The sequence below is a fragment of the Chiloscyllium plagiosum genome, unplaced genomic scaffold (genome assembly GCF_037043375.1).
Source record: "Chiloscyllium plagiosum isolate Xiang-an unplaced genomic scaffold, Cpla_swu_hap1 HiC_scaffold_6, whole genome shotgun sequence".
Classification (NCBI taxonomy): Eukaryota; Metazoa; Chordata; class Chondrichthyes; order Orectolobiformes; family Hemiscylliidae; genus Chiloscyllium; species Chiloscyllium plagiosum.
This window is the reverse complement of record NW_028270144.1, coordinates 107,122,417-107,145,390: the sequence shown is the minus strand read 5'-3', so window position 1 is coordinate 107,145,390 and position 22,974 is coordinate 107,122,417.

Here is a 22,974-nt window from a genome sequence, read left to right as displayed (position 1 = left end):
TGGCCTGTTTGCCCACTGTAGGGATTTTATTCAAATCAAATCTGTTCAAACATGTTATGATGCCCCTCAGGGGCAGATGGGACTTGAACTCAAACCTGTGGGCCCGGAAATAGAAACAGTACTTTTGCCCTACTACTACTTATATAGAGTCTCTGCTGAGTCATTAGCCAGTTATGATTCCTGCTACACCAATAAAGATATTTTCTAATCAACCCTTTCAGAGATGTTCTCACACACCTTTGGATCACTTAAGACCTGAACCTGGGTCTTCTGCCTCAGAAATATGGACAGCATCACTATGCCCCTACCATTACAACACCATATAGCAATTGAACTGACAATTTTCAGCTGATTGACAGACAACTTTACTAACCAGGTATTTCCTGTTTAATTTACCTTCCTTGTTTGTTTTATGTCAGAGCTTCAGTTTTACTTTGTAATTAAATTTGAGAAGACTGATCAGAATTTAGCCTATGAATTAAATTTGTACTCGCTCCATCTATTTCTCAGTTAGTTATGACCTCTTTAGTGCAGCCTGTAGTGAAGTCCCTCTGAAAGTTCAAAGGGATTGCATCCTGAGTATTATCAAAAAAAATGAAAAGCAATTGAAAATCTCAAATTGAAAAAAAGAAGAGCTTGCATTTATGAAATGTGATTTCAAGTAAGTTGGGTTCCCAAGCTGCTTGCCGTAACAGAGGAGTATCGTTAAATGCAGTCTTTGTTTTAAAATTCGTTATTGAAATTTATGGCCCATCCCCAGCTGCCATTTTGGAAAGTTGTGGGGTTCATGAAGTACTGCCGTCCATTATTGTAAAGGTAAACACAGCAGCACATCTCAAACAGCAGCAGCATGATTGAGCAGATGATTTATTCTTAATGATATCAATAGATGGAGAAATACCTGGCAGGCTTTAGCATGTCTTCTAACAGAGCCATGTGATCTGTAAAGTCTGGTTGAGCTACTTGAGTTCACAAATACAAAGCTGATTTTGGTAGGACCACAACGGGGAGCAGAGGCAGGCAGGCTCAAGAAATGGCACTGCCGATCAATGTGCCTATTTTCTCTGTCTCTATGATTTTTAGAACAGAATCGGGAAGCAGCAAGTGGCCTGAAAATAACAGACTTTTAATTTGGCAATCAGCCTGTCAGCTTTTTGAAGGGCAGTTTGCAAATCTCACAAGGAATGCCTGAGAGTTAATTAGATTAGATTACTTACAGTGTGGAAACAGGCCCTTTGGCCCAACAAGTCCACAACAACCCACCGGAGCGCAACCCACCTAGACATATTCCCCTACATTTACCCCTTTACCTAACACTATGGGCAATTTAGCGTGGCCAATTCACCTAACCTGCACATTCTTGGATTGTGGGAAGAAACCAGAGCACCCAGAGGAAACCCGGGGAGAATGTGCAAACTCCACATAGACAGTCGCCTGAGGCGGGAATTGAACCCGGGTCTCTGGCGCTGTGAGGCAGCAGTGCTAACCACTGTGCCACCGTGCCGCCCAGGATCTCAAGCCTATCCAGAAGGGGAAGGTGCCACTCCACTGAGAAACCAGTCATGAACTTGGGTGCCCTTCAGAACATCATATCAGAGGCGATAGCTCAGGTATCACTTCATGTATTGGCACAATGCGGTCAGTGCTTTCTGTTTTCTGGGGGAGTGCTGGGGCAGTTGGTGGCAAGGGATTCAACAGGAGAGGTAAACTTGTGGGGAGGTGGTGCCATAGCAAGTAAATGACTTTGAGTCGTAGAGCTGTACAGCATGGAACAGTCAAACTCATTTTTGGCTGACTAGATATCATAAATTTATCTAATCCCATTTGTCAACATTTCGTCTATTTCCCTCTAAACCCTTCCTATTCATATGCCAAACTAGATGCCTTTTAAATGTTCTAATTGTATCAGCCTTCACCACATCCTCTGGCAGCTCATTCCATAACCGCACCAACCTCTGCGTGAAAAAGTTCCTCCTGCAGTCCCATTTAAGTCTTTCCCCTCTCACCTTAAACCTATGGCCTCTAGTTTTGGTCTGCCCTACCCTGGGGGAAAAGACCTTTGCTGTTCACCTTACCCATGCCCCTCGTGATTTTATAAACCTCGATAAGGTCACCCCTCAACCTCCGACGTTCCAGGAAAAACAGCCCCAACCTATTCAGTCTCTCCCTATAGCTCAAACCTCCAACCCTGGCAACATCCTTATAAATCTTTTCTGAACCCTTTCAGTTTTGACAACACTTTTCCTATAGCATGGAGACCAGAGTTGAATGCAGTATTCCAAAAGTGGCCTCACCAATATCCTGTACCGCCACAACATGACCTCCCAACTCCTATATTCTGCATCAGTGGTGCTGGAAGAGCACAGCAATTCAGGCAGCATCCGAAAAGCTTCGAAATCGACGTTTCGGGCAAAAGCCCTTCATCAGGAATAAAGGCAGAGAGCCTGAAGCGTGGAGAGATAAGCTAGAGGAGGGTGGGGGTGGGGATAGAGTAGCATAGAGTACAATAGGTCAGTGGGGGAGGAGATGAAGGTGATAGGTCAGGGAGGAGAGGGTGGAGTGGATAGGTGGAAAAGGAGCAGGTCGGACAAGTCCGGACAAGTCAAGGGGATCGTGTTGCTGGAAGTTAGAAACTAGGATGAGGTGGGGGAAGGGGAAATGAGGAAGCTGTTGAAAACCACATTGATGCCCTGGGGTTGAAGTGTTCCGAGGCGGAAGATGAGGCGTTCTTCTTCCATGCGTCTGGTGGTGAGGGAGCGGCGGTGGAGGAGGCCGAGGACCTCCATGTCCTCGGCAGCGTGGGAGGGGGAGTTGAAATGTTGAGCCACGGGGCGGTTTGGTTGATTGGTGCGGGTGTCTCGGAGATGTTCCCTAAAGCGCTCTGCTAGGAGGCGCCCAGTCTCCCCAATGTAGAGGAGACCGCATCGGGAGCAACGGATACAATAAATGATATGAGTGGATGCGCAGGTAAAACTTTGATGGATGTGGAAGGCTCCTTTAGGGCCTTAGATGGAGGTGTGGGCACAGGTTTTACAGTTCCTGCGGTGGCAGGGGAAAGTGCCAGGATGGGAGGGTGGGTCGTAGGGGGGCGTGGACCTGACCAGGTAGTCACGGAGGGAACGGTCTTTGCGGAAGGCGGAGAGGGGTGGGGAGGGAAATATATCCCTGGTGGTGGGGTCTGTTTGGAGGTGGCGGAAATGTCGGCGGATGATTTGGTTTATGCGAAGGTTGGTAGGGTGGAAGGTGAGCACCAGGGGCGTTCTGTCCTTCTTGCGGTTGGAGGGGTTGGGTCTGAGGGCGGAGGTGCGGGATGTGGACGAGATGCGTTGGAGGGCATCTTTAACCACGTGGGAAGGGAAATTGCGGTCTCTAAAGAAGGAGGCCATCTGGTGTGTTCTATGGTGGAACTGGTCCTCCTGGGAGCAGATACAGCGGAGGCGGAGGAATTGGGAATACGGGATGGCATTTTTGCAAGAGGTAGGGTGGGAAGAGGTGTAATCCAGGTAGCTGTGGGAGTCGGTGGGTTTGTAAAAAATGTCGGTGTCAAGTCGGTCGTCACTGATGGAGATGGAGAGGTCCAGGAAGGGGAGGAAGGTGTCAGAGATGGTCCAGGTAAATTTAAGGTCAGGGTGGAATGTGTTGGTTAAGTTGATGAATTGCTCAACCTCCTCGCGGGAGCATGAGGTGGCGCCAATGCAGTCATCAATGTAGCGGAGGAAGAGGTGGGGAGTGGTGCCGGTGTAATTACGGAAGATCAACTGTTCTACGTAGCCAACAAAGAGACAGGCATAGCTGGGGCCCATACGTGTGCCCATGGCGACCCCTTTGGTCTGGAGGAAGTGGGAGGATTCAAAGGAGAAATTGTTAAGGGTGAGGACCAGTTCGGCCAAAAGAATGAGAGTGTCGGTGGAGGGGTACTGTTGGGAACGTCTGGAGAGGAAAAAAACGGAGGGCTTGGAGGCCCTGGTCATGGCGGATGGAGGTATAGAGGGATTGGATATCCATGGTGAAGATGAGGCGTTGGGGGCCGGGGAAACGGAAGTCTTGGAGGAGGTGGAGGGCGTGGGTGGTGTCTCGAACGTATGTGGGGAGTTCCTGGACTAGGGGGATAGGACAGTGTCGAGGTAGGTAGAGATGAGTTCAGTGGGGCAGGAGCATGCTGAGACAATGGGTCAGCCCGGGTGGTCAGGCTTGTGGATCTTGGGAAGGAGGTAGAACCGGGTAGTGCGGGGTTCCCGGACTATGAGGTTGGAAGCTGTGGGTGGGAGATCTCCTGAGGTGATGAGGTTCTGTATGGTCTGGGAGATGATGGTTTGGTGATGGGGGGTGGGGTCATGGTCAAGGGGGCGGTAGGAAGAGGTGTCCTCGAGTAGGCGTTTGGCTTCAGCGATGTAGAGGTCAGTGCGCCAGACTACCACTGCGCCTCCTTTGTCCGCTGGCTTGATGGTGAGGTCAGGATTGGAGCAGAGGGATTGGAGGGCTGCGCGTTGTGAGGGTGAGGTTGGAGTGGGGGAGGGGGGTCGACAGGTTGAGGCGGTTAATGTCCCGGCGGCAGTTGGAAATGAAGAGGTCGAGGGCAGGTAATAGGCCAGCACGGGGTGTCCAGGTGGATGCAGTGTGTTGGAGGTGGGCGAAGGGGTCCTCGGAAGATGGGCGGGAATCCTAATTGTGAAAGTAAGCTCGGAGGCGAAGGCGACGGAAGAATTGTTCGATGTCACGGCGTGTATTAAATTCATTGATGCGTGGACGGAGGGGGACGAAGGTGAGTCCTTTGCTGAGGACTGATCGTTCGTCCTCAGTGAGGGGGAGGTCTGGAGGGATGGTGAAAAAGGGAACATCTCCGAGACACCCGCAACAACCAACCAAACTGCCCCGTGGTTCAACATTTCAACTCCCCCTCCCACTCTGCCGAGGACATGGAGGTCCTGGGCCTCCTCCACCGCCGCTCCCTCACCACCAGACGCATGGAAGAAGAATGCCTCATCTTCAGCCTCGGAACACTTCAACCCCAGGGCATCAATGTGGTTTTCAACAGCTTCCTCATTTCCCCTTCCCCCACCTCATCCTAGTTTCTAACCTCCAGCAACACGATCCCCTTGACTTGTCCGGACTTGTCCGACCTGCCCAGCTCCTTTTCCACCTATCCACTCCACCCTCTCCTCCCTGACCTATCACCTTCATCTCCTCCCCCACTGACCTATTGTACTCTATGCTACTCTATCCCCACCCCCACCCTCCTCTAGCTTATCTCTCCACGCTTCAGGCTCTCTGCCTTTATTCCTGATGAAGGGCTTTTGCCCGAAACGTCGATTTCGAAGTTTTTTGGATGCTGCCTGAATTGCTGTGCTCTTCCAGCACCACTGATCCAGAATCTGGTTTCCAGCATCTGCAGTCATTGTTTTTACCTCCCAACTCCTCTACTCAATGCTCTGACAAATAAAGGAAAGCATACCAAACACCTTCTTTACTATCCTGTCAACCTGCAACTCCACTTTCAAGGAACTATGGACTTGCACTTCAAGAACTTTGCAATCCAGAACCCCGGGCTAATGTTCAAAATACACAAGTTTGAATCCCACAATGGCAGATACTTGAACTTGAATTTAAAAAAAATTTGGAATTACAAACTAGCTTAACCACTGTCAATTGTTGAAAAAAAAACATTGGTTCACCAATGAAATCTCCATCCTTACCTGGTCAGACTTACATGTAACTCAGAACAAATGCAGACTCTTCTGGCCAAGAGAGCAGTAGGAATGAAGAATGAGGGACTTGGAAACAGCAAGGGTCATATCCTCACTATAAATGTACTGAGGAAGCTTTGCTAGAAATATGGAGCATCATTGTTGCAAGAAGGGAACCCCATCCATTGATTTCTGACTTGTGCATTCACACAATATGAATCAATCCACTTACTCTTCACAAAGTGCCTACAAGAACAAGTTAATGCAAGGAATCCTGCAGCATGTAACTCAGCTCCTGACTCCCCATTGTCATCCTACCATTGATGGAATATTCCAAGTGTGCTGGATGTGTGCAGCTCCAACAACACTCAACAAGGTGGACACCATTTGGACAAAGCAGCCCATTTGATTGGAACCTAATTCACAAGCTTCAAATTCACACCCTTCACCACCACTCACAGTGGGCACTGTTTATAAGATGGCTCTTTAAAGCACCTTCCAAACCAATGACCTAGAGGTACAAGGACAACAGATAAATAAGAATACCATCACCTGCAAGTTCCCCTCCAAGCCATTTGTCATCCTGACTTGAAAATATATTCCTGTTTCTTAAGTGTTATTGAATCAAAATCCTGGAACTCCCTTACTACAGCACTGTATGTATAGAACCCCTCTCTCAAAGTGAGCAAAACAAAAGAACTGATCATTGGCGTCAGGAAGAAAGGAGGAGGACAGACCCCTATCTACATCAGTGGAGCTGAGGTTGAGTGCTTCAAGTTCCCTAGGAGTGGCGATACCTGACAATCTTCCCTGAACGTCCCATGTAGATGCAACAGTTAAGAAGGCACGACATGCCTCTTCTTCCTCAGGTGACTTAGAAAATTCAAGATGTCCATAAGGACCTTCACAAACACTTACAGATGCATCTTAGAAAACATTCTATCCAGGTGCATAACGGCCTAGTACGGCAATTGCACTGTCCAGGGCCAGAAGAAACGACAGAAAATTGTGTGCACAACCCAAACATCACAGAAGCCAATCTTCCATCCATGGACTCCAATTATACTTCTTGTTTCCGTGGAAAGGCTGCCAACATCATCAAAGCCCCCTCCCATCCCAGCAATGCTCTCTTCCAACCACTTCTGTCAGGCAGAAGATACAGAAGCTAGAACACATGTACCAAGAGGTTCAAGAACAGCTTCACCCCTGTCGTTATTAGAGTGATGAATGGACCTCCATAACTTCAAAAAGTGTTGATCTTGCTTTGTGCACCTCCTGTGCAGCCATAACCCTATCTGCCTCCCTCCGTCTAAACACCCTATCATTTGTATGTCCTTGTTTGCTATGATCTGCCTGTACTGCTCGCAAAACCAAGCTTTTCACTATACGTAATTACTTGTGACTACAATAAATCAAATCAAATCAAATCAGCATGTGGCTCTACAGTCCGAGAACAGCGGGGATTTGAGAAGGCAGGTCAACATCTTCACCGGGGCAAATGATATTGGGCAATAAATGCTGGCCTTGCAAGTGATAACCACATTCGATGAACACATTTTGAAAAACGATATTAATGCAATATATTTCTGACAGTACCACTGTTTAGAATGTGTGATACATTTTGAGCGTGACAGCGTGTTACCTGAATGTACAGTCAGAACATAGCTGCACATGCAATGCCATAAGGTTGGCTAATTTTTCTGCAGAGGAGCTGATATGCTTTCTTTGTGAGTTTTATGAAGCTAATTACGCAAAATCACTTCTGTCAGCAGCTGCTACTGCAAGCTGAAACAGGCTATTGTTGGTGAATGCTAACTCGAAGGGAACTAGGGTGAAGGAAGATTTATTTCCATCACTATAGAAGTCTCAAATTTTCCACCCTATCTTATACAGACTCCCATCTCTCCAGCACCCATTCCGTCATGTATTGTCTCCATGGCCACCCTGGTCAAGAGCCAACTCATTTATGGCCATCAGAACAGATAGATGGGGTATGTCACCATTTGACTAAATTCTTTTTATTTTCTAATGAAAGCAAAATACTGTAAATGCTAGAGATCCAAAATAAAAACAGAAATACTGCAGAAATCCAGCAGGTCTGGCAGCATTATGTAGAGAGAAAAAAGAATTAATGCTTCCTGTCTGGTATGACTCTTCTTCAGGAAAGACTTCAATTACTTCATCGCCAACTTTGTTCTCCTGCAAAGTCAAGAAGGTGAGAGTTCGGACCAAAATCCTCTCATCACTACTTCTAGCTGCTGTTTGCTGGTACAGACTTGTTGAAAGAAGACACATTTTGTCAAAGCTCTTTGAATTGCACTCATCAGGATGTTGCACAAGTCTCTCAATTCAAGGGGAAACTAACATTTATACTGCAGGAGCAGATTGGCTGGCAAGTGGACTCTGATTGTAGGCAATTGGGAGAGACAGTTAGTCAAGCAGTATTAATGTGTGCTTTCTACCTCTACCTCAGGTTATAGACATAGAGACTGGTCATCAATGACATATTTTCAGATTGAGATACTTTTGACGATCATTGTTTAGGAATAAAAAGGTTTGCTAAGCTCAGTTATAGAGAGAGAATAACAGCCAACTGTGGATATTAGAAATTAAGATGCCAATGGACTTTTCCTGTCAACAATTACAGGAGAAGTTGAGAGTATAAATAGAAAAGGAAGAAGAAAATTCAGATGTTGGAAAACATTGAGCTGTGACTGAGAGTGGCCTGAAGAAAGCCAGAAAAGAAGCAAGGTGATGCCAGCTACTACTTATACACTGCTGAGTATGAATGAACAAAAATGTAACTTTCACAAAAGTCATCAGGAGAAATTATACTTGTCATTCAACTGAAATATTTCACTGATCCTAAATGATGGTATTATCTCTGGTAAAGAAAGATAGTTTCAGTCAATGCATTTTTCTTAGATGTAATATTGGGAGGGTAACTGTACAAAGTAGTTCAGCATCAGGTGTCATTGTTTTGTAGCCAGCTTGAAAGAAGCAGGAGCAAACCGTTTTTGAGTACACTCCCAAACTAATTTCCTGGGCTTCATATCATAGAGATGGAATACAGATTTTGGTCACCAGTACACTGGCTGATGAAGTTACAACTCAAAAGAACTTGCTACTTAAAAACCAGAGCTACAAATCCTCAGTCAAATTCTTGGAAGAGTCCAAGTATCTAAATTCACAATTGCTCACTTTGTTTATTGGAGGTTTGTAACATTGCTTCTTTTAAAGTGTTCCTGCTTTCCTTTCTTCCATTGTTGTGACTGACTTCCTGGTTTCATTTCTGGTTCCAACAGACATTTCGGGTATGAAATCTCCACAAAATAGAACATAAAATGTGAATGCGTGGCTGAGATGCAAATCCTTCTGAGATATGAAGGCTGAGGTTGCTTTTGTTTTTTCTTTTTCTGATTGATCTGACAAATTTCTCATAAGTGATTATTCAAACAGTGTGGGATCACATCTGACCATGTTAAGATATTACAAGAGCGCATCTGAGTTTACACCATCCAGATCAAAGCACTTGGCTTGCTCCAGCTTGTACCAATCTATGTTCACACCCAATCAATTGTTGCTTGATGCTGGTTTGCAGGTGGGAATCCATGTCTTTTGTGGAGCTTTGATTTTTATTTCTTTTAATATTCCCTGAGGTGGACTCTTCCACCGTTAGTATATTCAGAAACACAGTACATTGTGGTCTCCTTTTCATTATTTTAAAATTAAATACTTAACCAAATTAAACAAACTGAGTGTGAATAGCTCTAAAGAGCACTGTAACAGAAATCGAAATTCCAAGCAAATCGAAATTAAAATCTCATGTTGATTATGTACCCTGTGGCACCCAGACCCGAGGTGAATTAGTGGACACCGTGGGCTCTCTCACCAAGGACACCCAGGAGTGAGGTAACTAGTGAAGAGGGGCAGACAGTCAGGTGTAACCATCTCATCCATAGGCCACTGCCTGGACCTGTTAATAATCACCTCAGTCAAGCCCAGAAACAGACCTCTGATCCACTTCTCCCTCTCCTCTGCATTTTTAAAAATTCATTCATAGCAAATGGGCAGTTAACAGCATCCCAAGTTGCCCAGAGGGCAGTTAAGAGTCAACCACATCACTGTGGGCCTGGAGTCACATATAGGCCAGACCAGGTAAGAATGGTAGTTTCTTTAATTTCTGACAATTGGCAATGGATTCATGGTCTTCGTTAGACTCTTCATCCAGGTATTTATTGAATTTATGGTGGATTTGCACCCGGGTCTCCAGAACATTATCTGGGTCTCTGGATTAACAGTCCAGTGTTAATACCACTAGGCCATCGCCTCACCCTTCATGATGATCAGAAGCATGGGGGCTGAAGAGCAACCAGAAATTTAGACATCGCCCTTTTTAATAATTAAAGAGGGCCTGAGACCTCTAACAATTTATATGCACAAGATCCACAGATTCCAAAAGGCTGCGAAAATTAGGTGGCCTCGCAGATGTCAGATTTCTATGGCAACATGATTCTTTCAAAGATGTAAAAGCGTTATACTAAGATTGACAGCCCCGGAGATGAATAGCTGGATTCAGGGGAGGGGCAATTGAAGGTAGGCAGTCATGTGATAGCATCTCCTGGAATAATACCAACCAGATAGCTCCACATGACTTCCTCCTGAGGTAGGAGCAGAAGTCTTGCCTTAAAGCAATAAATGCTGCTCCCTATATCTACACGTTTGCCCTAGATAAATATGTCATGCAAGCTTTTTATTTTGTATTACTTGTGTAGATTAGGCAGTGAACTTTGGAGCATTACTTAAACACATCAAAGTCCTAACCTATGTCCTCACACCCTAACTATCCTTGTACAGCTGCATTGACAATTTATTAGAGTAATTATAATTGGGAGCTCTGCTTGATTGGGAAGAGAGAGATTCAAGATCAATTGTAGTTCCCCAGCGATTGCTCAATAATCTAGTTCTACCCTGGCAGTGATTAAATTTACTTTATTCACAATATCAGATCTGCTGTAAAGCTAATGCCACGTTAAAGGGCCAATAAATCTATATGAATATGATACCTTCTGTCCTCACCTCCAGGCAAATACATATTTCAAATGTTTCTTTGTGGCCCCCAAATGACACGATATCAGTCCAACCGTGGTTCCCTGGAGGAGCTGAGGGATTTGAGAGTGAGAATCTCAATACTTTAAAAGCACCAAATCAGGTTGAAAGGGCTCTTTAAAAAAGTCCAATAATTCTAAACTTTATCACGATGCATGGAATATAAAAATCGGGAAGTAATGAAGAGTATATATTAGACCTAAGCGGATATCTTGGTCACAATGACTACAGTTTTCAATTGTGAGTATCTCTAAATTTAAAGAGAACATGATCATCAAATAATGATTTAAAATTCATAAAAGAATAAGCACTTTATATTAATAACATTTGTGTTATTTTCTTGTTTCATTTTTAGATATGTCTTGCCACATTTATTCCAGGCAAATGAAACCTTTAAAAGAGGATCCCCTCTTTAGCAATTTCAGAACATCTCAAAATGAACAATGTACACTTTAAAGTATAGTCACTGTTGTAATTACAACCACTTGGAATGGTCTTATAAAAGCAAAATATTGTAGATGCTGGAGTAGGCTGGAAAAGCTCAGCAGATCAGGAAACATCGATGGAGAGAAACTGATGTACCTTTCCTTCAGAACTTTCATTAGATGGCTAAATGTGATTGAGTATGGCAACAAGGAAGCCTAGCAAAATTGGAATCGATGGGTACTGGGGGAAACTCTCCACTGGTATGTGTCACACCAGGTACATAGGAAGATGATTATGGTTGTTGGAGGTCAGTCATCTCTGCAGGAATTCCTCAGGGTAATTTCCTAGGCCCAACCATTTTCAGCTGCTTCATCAATGACCTTCCCTCCATCATAATATCAGAAGTGGGGATGTTCGCTGATGATTGCACAATGTTCAGTACCATTTGTTACTCCTCAGATACTGAAGCAGTATTTGAGTGCAACAAGATCTGAACAATATCCAAACTTTGGCTGACAAGTAGCAAATAATATTCACACCACACAAATGGCAGGCAGTTACCCTCCCTAAAAAGAGAGAATCTAACCATTGCTGAAACTTTATTGCTGGAACAGCACAGCAGGTCAGGCAGCATCCAGGGAACAGGAGATTCGACGTTTCGGGCACAGGCCCTTCTTCAGTCATTCCTGAAGAAGGGCCTGTGCCCGAAACGTCGAATCTCCTGTTCCCTGGATGCTGCCTGACCTGCTGTGCTGTTCCAGCAATAAAGTTTCAACTTTGATCTCCAGCATCTGCAGACCTCACTTTCTCCAATCTAACCATTGCCCCTTGCATTTGTATGGTATTATCATTGATGAATCCCCAACCCTGTTAACTCCCTAATGGTTACCATTAAGTAGAAACTGAACCGACTAGTCATATAAACACAGTAGCTACTAAAGCAGATCAGAGGAAAGGAATGCTGCAGTGACTACATACCTCCTGACTCCTCAAGGCCTATTCACCACCTACATGGCACAAGTCAGGATTGAAATGGAATAATCCCCACTTACCTGGATGAGTGCAGCTCCAACAACACTCAAGAAGCTTGACATCATCCTGGACAAAACAGGTCCCTTGATTGGCACCACAGCCCCCAACATTCATTCCATCCACTACCAACACCATGTCCAAGGTACATCACAGAAATTCACCAGAGATCCTCAGGCAGTACCTTCCAAACCACCAACCCTGACTTGGAAATATATCACCATTCCCTCTGTGTTGATGGGGTAAAGTCCTGGAGCTCTTTATGTGTAGAACCACAGTAAGTGGTGAGATCCTAAACAAATATTTCATGTCAGTATTTAATGTGGAGAAAGACGTGGAAGCTAGGAAACTTGGGGAAATAGTGATGTCTTGAAAATAGTTCATATTACAGAAGAGGTGTTGGAGGTCTTAAAATGCATTAAGGTAAATGAATCCCAGGACCTAATCAAATGCATCCCAGGACATTGTGGGAAGCTAGGGAAGAAATTATGGGGCCCCTAGCAGAGATATTTGTGTCATTGAAAGCCATGGGTGACTGCCAGAAGACTGAAGGGTGGCTAATGTTGTGCCACTATTTAAGGATGGCTGCAAGGAAAAGCTAGGGAACTAGAGACCGGTGAGCATTATTTCAGTGGTAGGTAGGTTGTTGAAGGGAATTCTGTGAGAAAGGCAAGGACTGACTAGGGATAGTCAACATGACTTTGAACTTAAGAAATTGTCTCTCACAAACTTGATTGAGTTTTTGGAAGAGGTGACCTAGAAGATGGATGAAGGCAGAGCGATAGGTGTTGTCTACATGGTAGACTGGTTAGTAAGGTTAAATCATATGGGATCCAGGGAGAACTAGCCAACTGGATAAAAAACAAACATGATGGTAGGGACTAGAAGGTGGTAGAGGGTTGTTGTTCAGATTTGAGGCCTGTGACCAGTGGTGCGCTGCAAGGATTGGTGCTGGGTCCACTGTTGTTTGTCATTTATATGAACAACTTGGATGAGAATATAGGAGACATGGTTAGTAAGTTTGTGGAAGACACTAAAATTGGTGACATAGTGGACAGTTAAGAAGGTTATCTCAGAGTAAAACAGGATCTTGATCAACTGCACCAGTGGGTTGGGGAATGGCAGATGGAGTTTAATTTATATAAGTATGAGGTATTGCATTTTGGTAAGACAAACTAGGGCAGGACTTCCACAGCTAATGGTAGAAATCTGGGGAGTGTTGTCAAACAGACAGACCTAGGGGTGCAGGTATATAGTTCCTTGAAAGTGACGTCACAGGTAGACAGGATGGTGAAGAAGGCATTTGGCATGCTTGACTTCTTCAGTCAGAGCCTTGAGTACCTGAGTTGGGATGTCATGTTACGGCTGGACAAGATATTGGTAAAGCCACAGTTGGAGTACTGAGTACAATCTGGCCACTCTGCTATAGGAAGGATGCAAAAAAGGGTGCAAAAAAGATTTACAATGATAGTTCTGAATCTGGAGGGTTTGAATTATAAGTAGAGGCTGCATAGGCCAGGGCTATTTGTCCAGGAGGGTAGGAGGCTGTGGAGTGATTTTTTTCAAGGTTTATAAAATCATGAAGGGCATAGATAAGGTGAATAGCCAAGGTCTTTTCCCCAGGGTAGGGGAGTCCAAAACTGGAGGGCATAGGTTTAATATACCTCACTGGGCTCTTTTCAAACAGTCACTGTGATGGATTTTGAATCTCACTCTAAAAGATAGGCCTTTAAAATCCTACACTACATAGATGTTGTTGCTGTTGTTGCTGGTATTCCTGCCAAGAGATCTGCTGCTGTGGTTAACGAGGTTCACATCTATCTGCAGATATTGAACTTTAGTTGCTGCACCAAAATGAAAAATAGCTGATACGTGAATCAGCTTTCCAGATTAGAAGTGGGATTCTGCAACTGTATTAACAACTTGTCGTAATGATTCCTTCTTTTCTTGTAAGATAGCTAAAAGAGAGTTGCCATGGAAAATATTTAACCACAACACTTTCCATTACAACTGATAAATGCAAGAAAAAGAACCATTACAGCATCTGCCATCTGCTTTGTGGAACTATTTCACTTCTTTCACTATATTTATGAGATGAATTCAACTTCTATTTTGTGTGGGAAGATGCTCACTGTGTTGCAAAAATGAGGATTATAGACATATGTTTTGGAATGGTATCTTTAATTTTTGAGGATATGAAGTAGGTCACGTGACCTGTTCCACAGGCTGCCTAACAACCGGTTTAGAGATGTGTCTGTTACTGACTAAATGGAAGTTCAGGTTGGTTCACTGGAAAGAAGGTGTAAGTGTTCCCAATGGGAGACAATTGCAGCAGCATTTATGATAACAATAGTTAAACTATTAATCTCCAAAGTTGCAGGAAGGTGTTGAGAATGCCAAGTTATAAAATTATATTTTAAACTGGCCATTTACTTCCAAATGAAAGAGGAATAGGGATTCTCATTGGTGGTTAATCAATATTTTTGTCTGGATATAAGGTTTACGTCATTCACATTACCATAGAGATGAATAGAGGAGTGGGGTTCCAAGAGTTACCTGAAATTCATGGACAAATTCATCTGCTGTGGTTCTGGACAGAGAGCAATGAGAAGCTGAAAGTCTCTAAAGTTCGCTGCACAACAGTATGGGTGGGACCTCACGTTGGGTTGAAAAAGCAAAATTCATGATGATTGAAGAGAAGGCTTGAAAATTCACCGAGCTTAGTCTCGAGTGAGGATTGCTAGGAAAAATCCTAACTGTGAAGTGAATTCTGGGCTTAAAAGTTATTAGACTGGGAAAGGAAATAAATTATTTCTATTCTGGTTAGATGTATTCTAAACTTAAAATTAATGTAGAAAGTTAAAGGATTCAACAACTATACTGAGGGAATTATCATAACTTACAAATGATCATTTCTGCTAATATTTTCCAAATGGATTGATTTTGGCTGTAGACAGATTGGCAATAAATGTGATTTACGTGAAAAATGCTTCATAGGTGAATTGAATTTTTAGCATCAAGCTAAGAGAATATGTAACTAAATGAAGTGAATGTTTCCTGACAGTCATTCTACTTTAAGCATTACTGAACAAAGACAAATTTTGTTAACATCTTTAGTCTTGCACTCATTAGGACAATTCACAGAATTTCAACTAAAGAAAAAAACCCATGTATAAAAGGAGAGTGTAATACGTAATATGGAATATGAAAGGAGAATCTGGTCTCTGACTGGTAGAGGTATTGCCATCGAGAATACACCAGGTAATAATGTTTCACTGTGAATTGTGAAGCTTTGTTTAAATTTTAATTCAGGTAAGTTGCCTTTGAGTGGTCAAGACATTGCCCTGAGAAATAAACTAATGAATAGCTGTCACTTACTTTGATGAGTTGCAACAGTTATAATGCACACACATTCTTCCTGCTACAACAACAGACCCCTGTATATTAACATATTTTTGCAGATGGCAGAGCATTTCAAACAACATAGCCCTTTAGCTGCTCTTAACAAACATGGTATTGACCATATCTAATCAGCCTACACATGTAAAACTCACAACACGGTGTCGAACGTTAGATGTGATTCTGCAATTGGACAACATTTGCTGGAAAATCCCAAGAATGCAAAGAAATATGCTGATAACCAATCTAGGAATATCAGTCAGGCCCACAGTGTGGTGCACTGCAAGTTACACATGCTTTTACACAAAGTCCTATTTAAACATGTAGACATACTGTGTCTGTGTCAACTAGGTGACAACCATTTAGAATCATAGAGATGTACAGCAGAGATGCAAACCCTTTGGTCCAACCCGTCCATGACGACCAGATATCCTAAATTAATCTAGTCCCATATGCCAGCATTTGGTCCATATTCCTCTAACCTTCCTATTAATATACACATTCAGATGCCTTTTTAAATATAATTGTATCAGCCTCCACCACTTTATTTGGCAGCTTGTTCCATACATGCACTAGCCTTGAAAAAGTTGCCTCTTAGGACCGTTTTAAATCATTCCCCTCTCACCGTAAACTTATGCCCTCTAGTTTTGGACTCCCTTACCTTGTGAAAGACTTTGGTTATTCACTCTATCGGTGCCTCTCATGATTTAATAAAACTTTATAAGGTCACCCCTCAACCTCTGATGCTCCTGGGAAAATAGCCCCAGCCTGTTCAGCCTTGCTGACTCATTTCTCAAGGTACTGCCTTGAACAATCAGAGTCAACCTGCCTGGTATAACTTTAACAAAGTCTTGCACTTAACTGTCAATTATCATTAATTGATGCATTTCACAGAATTGTTACAGTGTGGAAAGAGGCTTATCTTGTCTGCATTAGATTTTTGAGCATTTTCTGAATGCAATTTGCTGCCTTTCCTCATACTGCTGCACATTGTTTCTCTTTCAATAATCATCTAGAGCCTTCTTGAATGCCTCAATTGAACCTGCTGTCCCCACATTTCCAGACAGTGCATTTCAGAACCTAACTACTCATTGTGTGAAAGATTGTCCTCACATCACATTGCCTCTAATCTTTAAGGGTGTGCAAACCTCCAAGGTCTGTGTATGGCATCGACTTTCAGAACCATTAGTTAATGTATGCACACTCTGATTGGCATGAAGGACCTCAAAGGAAACTCAGTGCAGCCACATAACTGCACAGCTTAGAGGTGTGCTGCTTACAATCACTTTTTTTGTAAAACACTTTAAAAACCTGCCCCCTAGTTTGCAATCCTTTTACAAGTGGGAACAATTTCTCCCTATCTGCTATTTGCAGGTCCCTCCTGGTTTTGAAAGCTCATATCAAATCTCCTCTTAGCCTCCTCCTTTCCAAGGACAACAGCCTTAACTTCTCTAATGTTTCCTCCTGACTGAAGTTTCTCATTCCTGGAATTATTCTCATAAGCATTTTCTGCACTCCCTCCAATGCATTCACATCTTTCCTATATTGTCATGGCCAAACCATACATAATAATCCAGCTGAGGTCTAATCAGCGTCTTAAAGACGTTCATCATAATTTCCCTTCTCGTGTCCCTATTAATGTACTATTTAGTAACAGCTCTCTCCATCTGTCTTACCATCTTTAATGACACATGTACAGACACACCCAGGTCTCGCTGCACCTTCAAACCCTTTTGAAAGAATATTCTTTATTTTATATTGTCTCTCAATGACCTTTGTACCAAATGCATCCATACACTTTTCTTAATTGAATTTCAGCTGCAACCTATCTATCCATCCACCAACTTGTCAATGTCCTTTTGAAGTTCTACACTCTCCTACTCAGTGTTTACAATTCTCTCAGGTTTTGCCACTATGAGTCAGAGTCCACTTGCCAAACAATCACCATTCCCCTCTCATATAGTTTAAATGCTAATTTTATGCTTAAATTGATATTCTTACTAACTGTCCTGATTACTGTGAGATTATGAATTTTGAAAAATGTATCTTTTTTCAGCAATTAAGTTATTTTACTACCAACAACAATCCAATTTAATTGTAAAAGATACAGTTCCCTTTCAAGAGTTGATAAACTCATTGTCAAACAAGTATTAGTGAAGATTCTGAAAAGTCAAGGTGAAACATAGTAATTAGAGACCATGAACATTTCAAGATTAAAGTATCACATAATTGAAAAAAACAGCTGAAATTCCCATTGGCAATTGCACAGAACAAGAGAAATAGCAAAAATAAAACATCTGTGGCTTTCTCATCTCTTATATTTTCTCCCTTTACTTTAGTTCCCTGTGCTGGTTACTGACAAAGAGACAGGCGGGAATCACTGGGTTTGTGACTTGCCTGAAAGAGGGAACAACGCTCTGTGTGACTTGCTCAAAGAGTGTCTAGGTCAATAGCTGTTTCATGTTGATTTGTTAAACATTACTACCAACCCAGTCAATAATCAAACTTTCCAATGAAATCACCTGCAGCAAACCTTTCAGTTTCAAATTCTTTCTGATGAAATGTTAAATTGAGTTATTTGCATTGCCAGGAGGACATAAGCAATCATGTGGCACTATTTTGAAGATTTAGCCCTCCCTCAGTCAATATCACAAAAACAGAGCATCTGGTCATTAACATGCTGCTGCTTGCAGGTACTTGTGTGTAAATTTCTACATTATAACTGTGACTGCACTACAAACAATTGGCTGTAAAGCACCTTGGGACTCTTTTCAAACCACTTGTTAAATCTATTGGTACAACAACCCAAGTCTTGTTAATTAGACTATGGAAAATAGAACTTGTATACAGGGGTCCCTGATTTATGAACGTCTGACTTATGGGCACTCTTACTTACAAACGTGATCTCATATAGTGATGTGATTTTAAAGATCTGACATATGAACATTTCCTGCACTTATGAATGGCCACATCATAATATCCAGAATTGTGTTATAGCTTGCATACATATTGATTTACAAGTGGATTCAAGAATGGAACCTTTTTACAACCTGGGACTGCCTGTAATATGAATAGAGTCATATCTCACAAAGTTCTGAACACCTTCATTCAATGAACTGTCTACTTTTAGCTCAGCTATTTTCAGTATACAGATTTCTGGGTTCATAAATGGGTTATAGGTACGCAGAATGATTTGTGTCCTAGTCTCGTGGGTTGTAGATCTTACTCAAATTCATTTACACTACCTCTCCAGTAGATGGAAATATTTAACTTCACATCATGCCTGGAGGTTCTTATTCCTGTTTGAGTCGTCATCAATTTACACCCTAAGTACTAAACTCTTTCTGATGAAATGTTAAATTGAGTTATTTGCATTGCCAGGAGGACATAAGCAATCATGTGGCACTATTTTGAAGATTTAGCCCTCCCTCAGTCAATATCCAAGCACATAGCATGGTGTTACTGTGGAGGATCTTTCAAAGGAAGAGTCAAAGGATGGTGTGAATTGTAAATCCCCAAATGGGCTAGAACAAGGCTGCAGTTTCATCTGTAGGCATGGGATGAAACAAGTAACTATACGTTGAGACAAAATGATTATATTAAGCTGCTACTGGGAAGTCTAATGGTGAATTCATTATTGGAAATGACAAAAACAGAAATATTTTTAAGAATTCATTCTGCACAAATTTTTGGAATGCATTTTTTTTACATAGCTGTTGTAAAATAAAGATTGTTCTGACATTTGTTCATAATATCATAGAATAAATTTTTCTGAAATCGTTTATTCTTGTGTGAACAATGGGAGAGATCAGTGTCGTGGCCCCTTTATGCAAATAATCTATCTCTGGAGTTTGGGATCCGGTCAAAAGTCATACAATTTTTCTAGGAAAAATGGGATGATCTCGAATAAAGTGGGCTAAAATTTAAAAATTGTTAACATTGAAATATTGTCAATTAAAATAAAGAAATGATGAACATGTTGAACAATTACATTGTTTCAGTATTTACAGTAAAGGAAGAGGTTAGCATGCTAAGGAAAATAATAAGGACAGTAATTTGTCAAAATTAACCTAAGCAACAAAACGACAATGAAGAAAATATTGGTGCTAAAGATGGACATGACGCTGGGATCAGATGGTTTCCAACGCAGGACTTAAAAGGAAATGTGGACATTGAAGATGATCTATCCACAATATTTAAATGTTCTCTTGATTTAAAATCAGAATGTCTCCGTACTTGCCTAGGTGGGAGCAGCTCCAACATCAAGAGGTTTGGCACCGTCCGGGACAAGGCAGCCTGCTTGACTGGCTCCCCATCCATCACCTTCAACAGTCACTCCCTTCCCCACTGACACACAATGAGAGCCGGTTGGAGCATCCACGAGATACATTGCAGAAACTCACCAAGGCTCCTTCAACAGCACCTTCCAAACTCATGACTTCTACCATTTCGGACACGAGGAGCAATTGTATGGAAAAATCATCACTTACAAGTTCCTCTCCAAACCATTCACATCCTGACTTGAAAACATAACGCTGTTCCTTCAGTGTTGTTGGGGGAGTATCCTGGAACTCCCTCTCTAACAGCATTGTGAGTGTCCCTATGATTTCATGTAATTCAGTGGTTCAAGAACACAGCTTAACATCATCAATCACTACCAAGGATAATTTAGGATGGGCAAAAAAGTTGACCTAGCTATGTATGCCCCTATCCTTTGAATAAACTTCTAAAAAATATATTTCTTTGGATTGAAGAATTGAAGAAAGAGAAGTGACTAAGGAAAGCCACAAAGTTATGGACCAATGAGCCTAACAACTTTAATTACAAAATTGCTAGAGTTTGCGGATAAGGATGGCAAGCCTGAATATCTTGAACCCATTTTCAGCTGATCAACTTGGACTTCTAAGATGTTGGTCATTCTTGCAAATATATTTTAATTCAGTTAAGATACAACTGATCTAGTGAACAGTGTGATTACAGGAAGCATTTGTTAAAGACCCTCAGAAGAAGTTGGTAGTTAAGGTTGAAGTGCATGGTTTTTAAAGGCAAACTATTGTCCTGCCTGGGAATCTTGCTGAATATAGAGAGTAAGGAAAATCAGCTGGCTCTCTAGTTGTCAGGATTTAATTGGTGGTGTCCTACAGGATCTGTATTCAGGCCATTCAATAAGGACTCAGATGTCAAAACTGAAAGCCATGAATATAAATCTGTTGATGGCACAAAGATATATGGCATTCTCACCATTGCAGATGGAAGTATAACATTGCCAAGAAATATTGAAAGTTTAATTAAGTGGGCAAATTCATTTCAAGGCAGGCAAATATGAATTATTTGCCTCAAACCTAAAAGGGATTAGAACAGAGTACTTAAATGGAGATTAGGTTGAAACAGTGAAATGATAAAGTGATTTTGAAATCCACAAATCATAAAAGTACCATGAACATATGCAAAAAAATCAAAAAGGTTAAAGGAATATTGGTTTAATATCATGTGAGCTAGATTTCAAAGGAGTTGAAGTCATGATTCAGCCATAGAAAGCCATAGATTTCACATGGAATATTGTGAGCAGTTCTGGACATCACAGCTTAGGAAGGACACCTCACCCTATGAGGGAGCATAATGTAGTTTTGATGCCTCAACTCCATGGATTAAATTGTAAGAAACAATTAAACAACTGGAGTTGTATTTCCCAGAATTTAGGAGGTTGAAGGGTGATTTGATTGAAGTTTTCAAGATATTGAGGGAACAGATAAGATTGATAGAGAGAAACTCTTTGTGCTGGTTGGACAGTCTGAGGCAGTGGTAGCATGTTAAAAAAAAGGAACGCGATCTTTCGTGAGTAAAATTAGGTGACACTTCTTCACCCAAAAGACTATGGAAGTTTGAAATTCTGTTTTGCATATGTTAATTAATGCTAGATCAGTTCTGAAATCTGAAATGATTCAATTTTTGTTAACTAAAGATATTAACAGTATGGAGCAAAGGCAATTGTCTGGTGTTAGCCTGGAGATCAGCCATGATCTACTAAAGTTTGGAACACGTATGAGGGACTAAATGGCCCTCCTTCTCCTATGCCAGCACAACCTCTTCTTCAACTGTTTTACCTCTCAATACTTCCATAATTTCTTTCAATAACTCAACAAGTACAATCTGACCTTAATCTTTGGGTTCATACATGGCTGTAGTTCTCCATTAGAGAATTACTTTTTCATTTACATTTATTTTGCTGCATTGTTTAATAACCTGCAGCTACCAGACAAGCAGAGGGTGCTATAGGAATGTAAACTAGGGAGATGGTGGTGCAATGGTAATGCAATTGCACCTGTCAACCACAGGCTAGGGCTGATATAGGAACACAGGAACAGGAATAGGTTATTCAGGCATTGAGCCTGCCCAGGCATCCATTACAATCCAAACAGATCAATGGTGTTTTAGTCACCCCATCCCCATGACTCTATATACCATTGGTAATCTGTAATCTGTCAATCTCTACCTTAAACATAATCAAAGGCTAAGTTTCCACCACTCTCTCTGGTAGAGAATTCCAAAGGCTCACAAAAAACCAAATTCTCATTTCGGATCCCAATGGCATCTCCCTTGTTTTTAAATTTTGCCCCTGTATCTAGACTCCCCAACAAGGGGAAACATCTTACCTGCCTTTACCCTGCCTATCCATTTTAAATATTAAGTAAGTTTACAAAGGGTGAAATTATTAAACATTTAAGTACATTTCAATGAAATCAGCTCTCATTCTTCAAAACCCGAGAGAAAACCTGTCCATATTGCCCAATCTCTCTTCATAAGACAGTCCCAGCATCTAGGGAACAACTTTGTTGCACGCTCTCTATGGCAAAAATATCTTTTTTGAAATAAGTAGATCAAAACAGCTCTAGTCTCAATGTCATAAGTCAACCATTTTTTCATTGAGAATGACGACATTTGCTGATGACACTAAAATAGACTGTGGACAGTGAGGAAGCTTATCAGAAATTGCAGCAGGATCTTGATCAGCTGGGAAAGTGGCTAGAAATGGCAAATAGATTTTAATATAAATAAGTGTGAGGTCTTGCATTTTGGAACATCAAGTTAAGGTAGGAGTGTCATGGTGAATGTTCGGGCCTTAAGGAGTATAGTGAAACAGAGGGATCTTGGAGTTCAGGTTCACAGTTCTCTGAAAGTGGAATCACAGGTAGACATGGCAATGAAGAAGGCTTTTGGCACACTGGCTTCATCAGTCAGGGCATTGAGTTTAGAAGTTGGGAAGTTCTGTTGTAATTATACAGGACGTTGGTGAGGCTGCACTTGGAGCATTGTGTTCAGCTTTGGT